Raw genomic sequence first — 11,451 nt, 5'->3', positions numbered from 1 at the left:
TGTCAATCCCTTTCGGGGTACGACGCCTCAAGATAGGCAAAGGACATGAGGTAAATTTGTAGATGGGATAAATAGATCATGGAACGAATAAATTGCAGAAAGGTATTTTGTATTTTTTTGGTTTAATAGATCTGAAAATAAACGCAAGGAAAAAGTAGATCGCAAGGCAAATATATGAGAAAGAAGACCCGGGGGCCATAGGTTTCACTAGTGGCTTCTCTCGAGAAAAATAGCAAACAGTGGGTGAACAAATTACTGTTGGGCAATTGATAGAACTTCAAATAATCATGAGGATATCCAGGAAATGATCATTACATAGGCATCACATCAAAGATTAGTAGACCGACTCCTGCCTGCATCTACTACTATTACTCCACACATTGACCGCTATCCAACATGCTTCTAGTGTATTAAGTTCATGAGAAAACGGAGTAATGCAATAAGAAAGATGACATGATGTAGACAAGATCCGTTTATCTATTGCGGCAGATATGGATCCCATCTTTTTATCCTTAGTAGCAATGATACATACGTGTCGGTTCCCTTTCTGTCACTGGGATCAAGCACCGTAAGATCGAACCCACTACCGGACACCTCTTCCAATTGAAAGATAAATAGATCAAGTTGGCCAAACAAAACCCAAATATCGGAGAAGAAATACGAGGCTATAAGAGATCACACATATAAGAGATCAAAGAACTCAAATAACTTTCATGGATATAAAAAGATATAGCTGATCATAAACTCGAAGTTCATTAGATCCCAACAAACACATCGCAAAAAGACTTACATCATATGGATCTCCAAGAGATCATCGTATTGATAATCAAGAGAGAGAGAGAGAGAGAGAGAGAGAGAGAGAGAGAGAGAGAGAGAGAGAGGAAGCCATCTAGCTACTAACTACGTACCTGAAGGTCTACAAAGAACTACTCACGCATCATCGAAGAGGCACCAATGGAAGTGGTGAACCCCTCCGTGATGGTGTCTAGATTGGATCTCGTGGTTCTGGACTCTGAGGCGGCTGGATGAAAATTTCGTCGACTCCCCTAGGGTTTTTGGAATATTGGGGTATTTATAGAGCAAAGAGTCGGTCTAGGGGGCACCCGAGGTGTGCACAACCCACCTGGGTGCGTGTGGGCCCCCTGGCATGCCCTGGTGGGTTGTTCCCTCCTCGGGACTCCCCCCAGGTGCAACCAGGACCCGTTGTGTTCCTTCTGGACCATAAAAAATCATCATAAATTGGCGTGGCATTTGGACTCCTTCTGATATTGATTTCCTGCGATGTAAAAAACATGCAGAAAACAACAACTAGCACTTGGCACTATGTTAATAGGTTAGTACCAAAAAATTATATAAAATGACTATATAATGATTACAAAACATCCAAGATTGATAATAAAATAGCATGGAATAATAAAAAAATTGTTGATACGTTGGAGACATATCAGACGTCCATTTACCAGATTTTAGAATAATAAAATGTGGCAATTTCTAACATGATTCGGACAGACTTAAGGCTCGCTACGGGTGAGAAAGTCTCATCATAGTCAACTCCTTGAACTTGTTGAAAACCTTTTGCGACAAATCGAGCTTTGTAGATTGTGAAATTATCAGGCAAGTCTTCTTCTTGAAGATCCATTTATTCTCAATGGCTTGCCGATCATCAGGCAATTCCACCAAAGTCCACACTTTGCTCTCATACATGGATCCTATCTCAGCTTTCATGGCCTCAATCCATCTGTCAGAATCTGGGCTAATCATAGCTTCTTCATAGTTCATAGGTTCGCCGTGGTCTAATAACATGACTTCCAGGACAACATTACCGTACCACTCTAGTGCGGAACATGTTCTGGTCGACCTATGAAGTTTTGTAGTAACTTGATCCGAAGTTTCATGATCATCATTGTTAGCTTCCTCTATAGTTGGTGTAGGCATTACAGGAACAGTTTTCTCTGATGTGCTACTCTCCAATTCGAGAGAAGGTACAATTACCTCATCAAGTTCTTCTTTCATCCCACTCAATTCTTTCGAGAGAAACTCCTTTTCTAGAAAGGACCCATTCTTAGCAACAAAGATCTTGCCTTTGGATCTGTGGTAGAAGGTGAACGAAATATGCCCTAGAGGCAATAATAAAGTTGTTATTTGTATTTCCTTATATCATGATAAATGTTTATTATTCATGAGAGAATTGTATTAACCGGAAACTTAGTACATGTGTGAATACATAGACAAAAAATAGTGTCCCTAGTATGCCTCTACTTGACTAGCTCATTATTCAAAGATGGTTATGTTTCCTGTCTTGTGGGCCCCTCGATCATCCACCAACGTACTTCTTCCTCGAATATATACCCACGTACCCCGAAAACATCAGAAGCGACCATGAAAAACTATTTCCACCATCGTAACCTTCTGTATCGGCGAGATCCCATCTCGCAGCCTTCAACGGCACTCCTCCGGAGGGGGAATCGACCATAGAGGGCTTCTACATCAACACCATAGCCTCTCCGATGAGTTGTGAGTAGTTTACCACAGACCTTCGGGTCCATAGTTATTAGCTAGATGGCTTCTTCTCTCTCTTTGAATCTCAATACCATGTTCTCCTTGATCTTCTTGGAGATCTATTCGATGTAACTCTTTTTGTGGTGTGTTTGTCGAGATCCGATGAACTGTGGGTTTATGATCAAGTTTATCTATGAGAAATATTTGAATCTACTCTGAATTCTTTTATGTATGATTAAGTTATCTTTGCAAGTCTCTTCGAATTATCAGTTTGGTTTGGCCTACTAGATTGATCTTTCGTGCAATGGGAGAAGTGCTTAGCTTTGGGTTCAATCTTGCGGTGTCCTTTCCCAGTGACAGCAGGGGCAGCAAGGCACGTATTGTATTGTTGCCATCGAGAATAAAAAGATGGGGTTTATATCATATTGCATGAGTTTATCCCTCTACATCATGTCATCTTTCTCAATGCGTTACTCTGTTCTTTATGAACTTAATACTCTAGATGCATGTTGGATAGAGGCCGATGTGTGGAGTAATAGTAGTAGATGCAGGTAGGAGTCGGTCTACTTGTCACGGACGTGATGCCTATATACATGATCATGCCTAGATAATCTCATAATTATTCGCTTTTCTATCAATTGCTCGACAGTAATTTGTTCACCCACCGTAATACTTATGATATCTTGAGAGAAGCCACTAGTGAAACCTATGGCCCCGGGGTCTATCTCTTATCATATAAGTTTGCTATCTACTTTTATTTGCATCTTTACTTTTCTAGTCTATATTATAAAATACCAAAAATATATTTATCTTATCATATTATCTTTATCAGATCTCACTTTCGCAAGTGGCCTTGAAGGGATTGACAACCCCTTTATTGTGTTGGTTGCGAGTTCTTGTTTGTTTGTGTAGGTGCGTTGGACTTTTGAGGAGCCTCCTAGTGGATTGATACCTTGGTTCTCAAAAATTGAGGGAAATACTTACGCTACTATGCTGCATTACCATTTCCTCTTCAAGGAAAACCAACGCAAGCTCAAGACGTAGCAAGAAGGATTTTTGGCGCTGTTGCCGGGGAGGTCTTCTCTCAAATCAAGACATACCAAGTACCCATCACAAACTCATCTCTCTCGCACTTACATTATTTGCCATTCGCCTCTCGTTTTCCTCTCCCCCACTTCACCCTTGTCGTTTTATTCGCCCTTCTTCTGTTCATCTTTTTGTTTACTTTGATGTCTTACTTGGCTCGTTTGCTCGTTTGGTTGGAATAGTTGTTTATTTATTGCTAAACGGAGAAGCTAAGATCTATGGATCCTCATCCGCTTGCTAATCTTTTTAAGAGATCCAATTATGATGAACCAATTGCTAGTGAGTTTTGTGCACTAGATTATCTTTATGAAGCTTTGCTCGAAATTAGTGAATCTGAAAATTATGATGAAGAAATTTATGAAGAGATTCACGATAACTCCTTGAATAAAAAGCATGATTGCAATGATTTCACTATAAATTCTCTTGATGTCAATTATGCTAATAATATGCAAAACCCTAAGCTTGGCGATGCTAGTTTTGCTATGTCTACTACTTGTTGCAATGATCATGATTGGGGTGATTCTTCTTATGATCTTAAAAATTTATTTAAGCCCCATGATGAATATGAGATTGATAATAGTGTTTGCAATAAGATTGAAAGTGGGTTTGGAAGAGTGTCAACTTTAGATCCCACATATTTGGAGTATGTTCAATCTTATGATATTTTTGATAAAAGTGGGTTTGGAGAGGTCATGACTTTAGTTAATGTTAATCCCACTATCTTGGAAGAGTGCCAACTTTGCATGCATGTGGATCGTGTTGAGAATATGTTTCGTGATAGCTATATTTTTTAATTTGCTTATGATCCTACATGTAACTATTATGAGAAAGGAAAATATGCTGTAGAAATTTTCATGTTACTAAATTACCTCTCGTCATGTTGAGATTGCTATCGTCTCTTTCTTCTTCCTTGCACATGCTAGTTTTTGCTTGCCTTGCAAATTTGTTTGCTTATAATATGCCTATGCATAGGAAGTATGTTAGACTTAGATGTGTTTGTCACGTATTTCATGATGCTCTCTTTGCGCTTCAATTCTTGTCTTTCATCTGAGCATCATTAAAATTATCAATGCCTAGCTAAAAGGCTTTAAAGAAAAGTGCTTGTTGGGAGACAACCCAATATTTTTACTTTCTGTTATTTAATAAATTTTGCATCTACCTTCTGTTTAGATGTGTTTTCAAGTTTTAATTAGTGTTTGTGACAAGTAGAACCTATAGGATAACCTATGGTAATAGTTAATTTGATTCTGCTGAAAAACAGAAACTTTGCGCTCACGAGAAAAAAAATCAATAAATCACAGAAAGGTGCTTTTGCGTTGATTCTGTTTGCTCTAGATCAATAGACAAATTTCTTAGCACTTCCTATTTTGGTAGGATTTTTAGAGTTCCAGAAGTATTCGAAAGTTATAGGTTTCTACAGACTGTTCTGTTTTTGACAGATTCTGCTTTTCGTTTGTTGTTCGCTTATTTTGATGCATCTATGGCTAGTATGTAATGGTATGAACCATAGAGAACTTGTAATACAGTAGGTTTAACACCAATATAAATAAAGAATGAGTTCATTACAGTACCTTATGTGGTGGTTTTTCTTTCTTGCACTAACGGAGCTTATGAGATTTCCTGTTGAGTTTTGTGTTGTGAAGTTTTCAAGTTTTGGGTAAAGATTTGATGGATTATGGAATAAGGAGTGTCAAGAGACTAAGCTTGGGGATGCCCATGGCACCCCAATATATTCAAGAATAGCCAAAATCCTAAGCTTGGGGATGCCCCGGGAAGGCATCCCCTCTTTCGTCTTCGTCTATCGGTAACTTTACTTGGAGCTAGAGCGTCTTGTATGATATTAGTCTTTGCTTTTTAGTTTACCACAACCATCCTTTCTGTACACACCTTTTGGGAGAAACCCACATGATTGTAATTTATTAGAATACTCTATGTGCTTCACTTATATCTTTTGAGCTAGATAGTTTTTGCTCTAGTGCTTCACTTATATATTTTAGAGCAAGATGGTGGCTTAATTTTGTAGAACTTGTTAATCTCATACTTCACTTATATTATTTTGAGAGTATCTTAGAACATCATTGTATTTTCTATGGTTATAAAATTGGTCCTAGAATGATGGGCATCCAAGTTGGGTATAATAAAAACTATCATAGAAAGTGAATTGGATGCTATGATCAATTTGATACTTGATAATTGTTTTGAGATATGGAGGTAGTAATATTAGAGTCATGCTAGTTGGCTGATTATGAATTTAAAGAATGCTTGTGTTGAAGTTGGCAAGTCCTGTAGCATGCACGTATGGTAAAAGTTGTGTAACAAATTTGAAACATGAGGTGTTCTTAGATTGTGCATCCTTATGAGTGGCGGTCGTGGACGAGTGATGGTCTTTTCCTACCAATCTATCCCCCTAGGAGCATGCGCGTAGTGCTTGGTTTTTGATGACTTGTAGATTTTTGCAATAAGTATATGAATTCTTTTGACTAATGTTGAGTCCATGGATTATACGCACTCTCACCCTTCCATCATTGCTAGCCTCTTCGGTATCGTGCATTGCCCTTTCTCACCTTGAGAGTTGGTGCAAACTTCACCGGTGCATCCAAACCCCGTGATATGATACGCTCTATCACACATAAACCTCCTTATATCTTCCTCAGAACAGCCACCATACCTACCTATTATGGCATTTCCATAGCCATTCCGAGATATATTTCCATGCAACTTTCCACCGTTCCGTTCTATTTTTTATGGCATGCATCGTTATTATCATATTGCCTTGGATGATCATGTAGTTGACATCGTATTTGTGGCAAAGCCACCATGCATAATTTTTCACTACATGTCACTCTTGATTCATTGCCCATCCCGGTACACCGCCGGAGGCATTCATATAGAGTCATATCTTGTTCTAGTTTTGAGTTGTAATTCATGAGTTGTAAATAAATAGAAGTGTGATGATTATCATTATTAGAGCATTGTCCCCAAATAAAAAAAGGGAAAAAAGAAAGGCCAAAAAGAAAAAAAAAGGAAAGGCCAAAGAAAAAATAAGAAGAAAGGCCAAAAAAAAGGAAAGGCCCAAAAAAGGGAAAAAAGAAAAAAAAAGAAGAAAAAGAAAATAAAAAGGGGGCAATGTTACTATCCTTTTCCACACTTGTTCTTCAAAGTAGCACCATGTTCTTCATATAGAAAGTCTTTTATGTTATCACTTTCATTTATTAGTGGGAATTTTTCATTATAGAACTTGGCTTGTATATTCCAATGATGGGCTTCCTCAAATGCCCTAGGTCTTCGTGAGCAAGCAAGTTGGATGCACACCCACTAGTTTCTTTTGTTGAGCTTTCATACATTTATAGCTCTAGTGTATCCGTTGCATGACAATCCCTACTCCTCATGTTGACATCAATTGGTGGGCATCTCCATAGCCCGTTGATTTTCCTCGTCAATATGAGACTTTCTCCTTTTTGTCTTCTCCACAATCCCCATCACCATATTCTATTCCACCCATAGTGACATATCCATGGCTCACGTTCATGTATTGCGTGAAAGTTGAAAAAGTTTGAGATTATTTAAGTACAAAACAATTGCTTGGCTTGTCATCGGGGGTGTACAAGATGGGAGCATTTTTGTGTGACGAAAATGAAGCATAGCCTAACTATATGATTTTGTAGGGATGGACTTTCTTTAGCCATGTTATTTTGATAAGACATGATTGCTTTGATTAGTATGCTTGAAGTTTTACTATTTATTATGTCAATATGAACTTTTATTTTGAATCATTTGGATCTGAACATTCATACCACAATAAAGAAAATTACATTGAGAATTATGCTAGGTAGCATTCCACATCAAAAATTCTGTTTTTATCATTTACCTACTCGAGGACGAGAAAGAATTAAGCTTGGGGATGCTTGATATGTCTCCAACGTATCTATATTTTTTGATTGTTCCATGCTATTATATTACCCGTTTTGGATGTTTATGGGCTTTACTTTACATTTTTATATCATTTTTGGGACTAACCTACTAACTGGAGGCCCAACCCGAACTGCTGTTTTTTTTGCCTATTTTGGTGTTTCGAAGAAAAGGAATATCGAACGGAGTCCAAACGGAATGAAACCTTCGGGAGCGTGATTTTTGGAACAAACCTGATCCAGAGGACTTGGAGTGGAAGTCAAGAAACGAGCGAGGCGGCCACGAGGGTGGAGGGCGTGCCGCCCTGTCTCGTGGGCCCCTCGATTGTCCACCAACGTACTTCTTCCTCCTATATATACCCACGTACCCCGAAAACATCAGAAGTGACCACGAAAAACTATTTCCACCTCCGTAACCTTCTGTATCCGCGAGATCCCATCTCGGAGCCTTCAACGGCACTCCTCCGGAGGGGGAATCGACCACGGAGGGCTTCTACATCAACACCATAGCCTCTCTGATGAGTTGTGAGTAGTTTACCACAGACCTTCGGGTCCATAGTTATTAGCTAGATGGATTCTTCTCTCTCTTTGAATCTCAATACCATGTTCTCCTTAATCTTCTTGGAGATCTATTCGATGTAACTCTTTTTGTGGTGTGTTTGTCGAGATCCGATGAATTGTGGGTTTATGATCAAGTTTATCTATGAGAAATATATGAATCTCCTCTGAATTCTTTTATGTATGATTAAGTTATCTTTGCAAGTCTCTTCGAATTATCAGTTTGGTTTGGCCTACTAGATTGATCTTTCGTGCAATGGGAGAAGTGCTTAGCTTTGGGTTCAATCTTGCGGTGTCCTTTCCCAGTGACAGCAGGGGCAGCAAGGCACGTATTGTACTGTTGCCATCGAGAATAAAAAGATGGGGTTTATATCATATTGCATGAGTTTATCCCTCTACATCATGTCATCTTTCTTAATGTGTTACTCTATTCTTTATGAACTTAATACTCTAGATGCATGTTGGATAGCGCCCGATGTGTGGAGTAATAGTAGTAGATGCAGGTAGGAGCCGATCTACTTGTCATGGACGTGATGCCTATATACATGATTGTGCCTAGATAATCTCATAATTATTCGCTTTTCTATCAATTGCTCGACAGTAATTTTTTCACCCACTGTAATACTTATGCTATCTTGAGAGAAGCCACTAGTGAAACCTATGGCCCCCGGGTCTATCTCTTATCATATAAGTTTTCTATCTACATTTATTTGCATCTTTAATTTTCGAATCTATATTATAAAATACCAAAAATATATTTATCTTATCATATTATCTCTATCAGATATCACTTTCGCAAGTGGCCTTGAAGGGATTGACAACCCCTTTATTGCGTTGGTTGCGAGTTTTTGTTTATTTGTGTAGGTGCGTGGGACTTCTGAGGAGCCTCCTACTGGATTGATACCTTGGTTCTCAAAAACTGAGGGAAATACTTACGCTACTGTGTTGCATCACCCTTTCCTCTTCAAGGAAAACCAACGCAAGCTCAAGACGTAGCAAAGATCTATTCGATGTAATATTCTTTTGCGGTGTGTTTGCCGAGATTCGATGAATTGTGGATTTATGATCAAGATTATCTATGCATATTATTTGGTTCTTCTCTAAATTCTTATATGCATGATTTGACATCTTTGCAAGTCTCTTCGAATTATTGGTTTAGTTTGGCCTACTAGATTGATCTTTCTTGCCATGGGAGAAGTGCTTAGCTTTGGGTTCAATCTTGCGGTGTCCTTTCCCAGTGAAATTAGGGGCATCAAGACACGTATTGTATTGTTGCCATCGAGGATAAAAAGATGGGGTTTATTTCATATTGCTTGAGTTTATCCTTCTACATCATGTCATCTTGCTTAATGTGTTACTCTGTTCTTATGAACTTAATACTCTAGATGCATGTTGGATAGTGTTCGATGTGTGGAGTAATATTAGTAGATGCAAAATCATTTCGGTCTACTTCACACGGACGTGATGCCTATGTTCATGATCATTGCCTTAGATGTCTTCATAGTTATGCGCTTCTCTATCAATTGCTCGGCAGTAATTTGTTCACCCACCGTAATACATGCTATCTCGAGAGAAGCCACTAGTGAAACCTATGGCCCCCGGGTCTCTTTTCCATTATATTGCATCTCTTTTCCATATTGTTGAATCTCGTTTACTATTTAGCAATCTTTACTTTCCAATCTATACATCAAAAATACCAAAAATATTTACTTCATTATCTCTATTAGATTTCACTTTTGCGAGTGACCATGAAGGGATTGACAACCCCTTTATCGTGTTGGTTGCAAGTTCTTGATTGTTTGTGCAGGTATTCAGTTACTTGTGCGTTGTCTCCTACTGGATTGATAACTTGGTTCTCAAAACTGAGGGAAATACTTACGCTACTTTGCTGCATCACCCTTTCCTCTTCAAGGGAAAACCAACGCAAGCTCAAGAGGTAGCAAGAAGGATTTCTGGGGCCGTTGCCAGGGATATCTTCGTCAAGTCAAGCCATACCAAGTACCCATCATAAACTCTTCTCCCTTGCATTACACTATTCGCCATTCGCCTCTCCTTTTCCTCTCCCCACTTCTAAAACGATTTTCGAAAACCTTTGCCTTTTCATTGCCCTTCTTCCGTTCGATCTTTGGTGTCTTACCATGTCCCTTCTTTTTGCTTGCATCTTCGCTTGCTAAAAGTTTATGGATCCTCATCCACTTGCCAATCTTTTTAAGAGATCCATTTATGTTGAACCAATTTCTAGTGAGTTGTGTGCACAAGATTATCTTTATGAGGTTTTGGTTGAAACCCGTGAATCTGAAAATTGTGAAGAAGTGCTTCATAAATTGATTCACGATAGATTTTTGAATAAAAAGCATGATTGCAATCATTTTACTTATGCTAAAAATATGCAAAACCCTAAGCTTGTGGATGCTAGTTTTCTATGTCTAGTACTTGTTGCAATGATCATGATTGGGGTGATTCTTCTTTTGATCTTGAAAATTTATTTAAGCCCCATGTTGAATATGAGATTGATAATGGTGTCTAAAATATTATTGAAAGTGGGTTTGGAAGAGCATCAACTTTAGATCCCACATATTTGGAGAATGTTCAATCTTATGAATTTTTTGATAAAAGTGAGTTTGGAGAGGTCATGACTTTAGTTAATATTGATGCCACTATTTTGGAAGAGTGTCAACTTCGCATGCATGTGGATGATGTTGAGAATATGTTATATGATAGCTATATTGTTGAATTTGCTTATGATCCTACATATAATTATTATGAGAGAGGAAAATATTGTCATAGAAATCTTCATGTTACTAAATTACCTCTCTTCATGCCGAGATTGCTATCGTCTCTTTCTTTTTCCTTGCATATGCTAGTTTTTGCTCGCCTTGCTAATTTGTTTGATTATAAAATGCCTATGCATAGGAAGTAGGTTAGACTTAGATGTATTTTTCACATGTTTTATGATGCCCTCTTTGCGCTTCAATTCTTGTCTTTTATGTGAGCATCATCGAAATCTTAATGCCTAGCTAGTGGCGTTAAACGATAGCGCTTGTTGGGAGGCAACCCAATTTTTTTGTTCTTTACCTTTTGCTCCTGTTTAGTAATAAATAATTTATCTAGATCTGTTTAGATGTGGTTTTATGTTTGTATTAGTGTTTGTGCCAAGTAGAGCCTTTGGGAAGACTTGGGTGAAGTCTTTGCGATCTTGCTGTAAAAAAATAGAAACTTTTGCGCTCACGAGAATAGCTGTAATTTTTTACAGAAGTGTGATTTTAGGTTGATTCTTTTTGCAGAAGATTAATAGACAAATTATTCACGTACACCAATTTATTTCATAATTTTTGGAGTTACAGAAGTATTCGAAAGTTACAGATTACTACAGACTGATCTGTTTTTGAAAGATTCTGTT

This window comes from Triticum dicoccoides, chromosome 7B (genome assembly GCF_002162155.2).
Source record: "Triticum dicoccoides isolate Atlit2015 ecotype Zavitan chromosome 7B, WEW_v2.0, whole genome shotgun sequence".
NCBI lineage: Eukaryota > Viridiplantae > Streptophyta > Magnoliopsida > Poales > Poaceae > Triticum > Triticum dicoccoides.
This window is presented reverse-complemented; position numbering follows the sequence as displayed.